This window comes from Centrocercus urophasianus, unplaced genomic scaffold (assembly GCF_019232065.1).
Source record: "Centrocercus urophasianus isolate 14NV4802_14NV808 unplaced genomic scaffold, USGS_Curo_1.0 seq_11, whole genome shotgun sequence".
In the NCBI taxonomy this organism is placed as follows: Eukaryota; Metazoa; Chordata; class Aves; order Galliformes; family Phasianidae; genus Centrocercus; species Centrocercus urophasianus.
Window position 1 is genome coordinate 37,193,241 of NW_024884253.1, and position 2,216 is coordinate 37,195,456.

Genomic DNA, 2,216 nt, shown 5'->3' on the forward strand with positions numbered 1-2,216 from the left:
CCCGGACCCCGACGGCTGCAAGCAGACAAACGGGCGCGCCGCTCGCTACCCGCTGGCGGCGGCCGGCTCCCGCCCGGCTCTATTTGAGCAGCGGCGCGGCCAATGGGGCCGCGGGGGCGGGCGCGGCGCGGGGCGCTGCCGGCGATTCCGCGGGGCGGCCCCGGGGCTCCCGCCGGCACCTGAGCCGCGCTGGGGCCGGACCCGGTCGCTCCGCCCATTGGGACTGGGGTAGCCGTCGGCGCGGTGATGATGGGACACTGCTGTTTATGGCCCCACGGCCACTGAAACGACAATGATACTGTATAGGTTGAAGGAACAGAGCTTCTCCAATCGCGCCTACGCAGCCCATGGCACCATGGACTGTGTTGTAGGCGTACTTGGAAGGCGGCTTGTTAAGAATTAGCCAAACCCTTATCAGCTTTCGAGTGATAACAGAAGATGTATTTGGATAAGGGCACCCTCTTTGGTCCCATAAACCAGCACCGGACAGATTCTCACTGAAACGAAACGAAAGAAGGCAGCATTGCCTTTAACTCGTTCGAAAGTCGCAATTCCTCACTCAGGCAGCATAAAACTCGGTATCCTGCACCCGCCAGCCCAGTGCGGGTTTTATAAATGACAGATACAGGGAGCAAGGCGAGATGCCGACATTAGGGAGCTTCACTTCGAGGCACTTTGTGTTGACGTTCCCCTCTCCCTCGTGCTGTTCAGTTCCACAACCCGGAACGACTCCTAGAGCTCTGACACCCCTGGGTAGCCCCGCTGTAGGGGCCGAACGGCTGTCTGAGAAAGGGCACCTGCCCATATCCAGCCGGGAGCTGGGGTTCGTTTCACCTGGTTCATGCACACGCGCCGGCCCTGCATCTCCCTTATACCAGATACAGCAGAAAGCAGCAGAGTCAGCAACAGTGTTCGTCCCTGTACGCGTGTGCGCTGATCACATCCTAATACATAATGCCGGCATCCCTACAACGACACAATGTATTTGTAAAACAAATTCAGCGGGGTATTCTGCTTCACTTACATATTTATATATCATACAGACATCAATCACCATAGGGTTGGGGATGACACTCGGAGCGAACTGGGGTGTTCCCCAGCTGCCCCTGCCCCGGCCATCGGGGCGCTTTTCTGATGTCCCCTATGCCAGGAACTGCTTTGCGGCTGAGATTTATAGCACGTCCAGACCCCCCGGCTCTGGGCCGAGTGCCCGAGGAAGGCTTGCTGCCGACTGATACCCAGGGAACGTTCGGAATTAAGCGGCATCCGAACCTTATCTGAAGCACAGTCGTGCTTGAGGGAAGCGTACATCTCCCTGCACAGGACAGAACACGCAGCGGAATGAAGAAAGCAAACCGGCTTCCGAGCAAGGCACTCTGCTAAAGACAACGGCGCGGTGCCCTTACGGGTCGGTGCGCTCGCAGCCTCCCCCGGGCCGCCCCCAGCCCAGCCCGGAGCCGGGGGACACAGCAGCCCCGAGGAGCTCCCCGCAGCCCGGGTGCCACCTCGTCCCGAGTCCATTTCGTTACAGTGCCCGCCGCTCCCTTTCGTTGTGCTTTAAATAAATGGTTTCTCGAGTCCAGGGAACAAACCCTGAACGATCTCTCATTGAATATACTTCATGGCAATTTTAGGGCTGTCGCTTTCAGCAGAAAACGTGAGGGTGATAAACTGAGCAGCCGGCTTTGGGCCGGCTTTGTGCGGAGCGCTCGTCCAGCTCAGCGAGCGTGGAGCAAAGAACGTCAGGTGCGTTCTGAACACGACCGAGCCCAGCTTCGTGCAAGAGGTCTGCCAGCTCGGGGACCTTCCAGCGCTCCAGAGATGTTTTTTTTTCTCCCGTTCTGCTTTCAGTGTCGAGGTGCTTTCGAGCCCAATTCTCCGCATCCCGAGCAGCAAGGCCCCGCATTGCTTCCCCGAGCGCTCCTGGCGCTCCCGACCCCCTCCGGGCCCCGAGGTGAGCCGTGAACTGCCTCCCTCCCCCCACCCCCCCGCCCTCCCCCCGACTCCCGATGACCTTTTAAACCCGCCCAAGCGCTGCGCGGGGATCCTCCGCAGAGAGCCACGCTTCTATTTCGGGGCCCTCACGGAGCGCGCCGTTATCAGAGCCGACCACAAATGCCACATGAAAAGCAGCAAACATCCGGAGGGTTTCCTGCGAACCGAGCCTTTCTCAAGGCAGAGGCTTTTTTTTTTTTTTTTTTTTTTTTTTTTTAAAG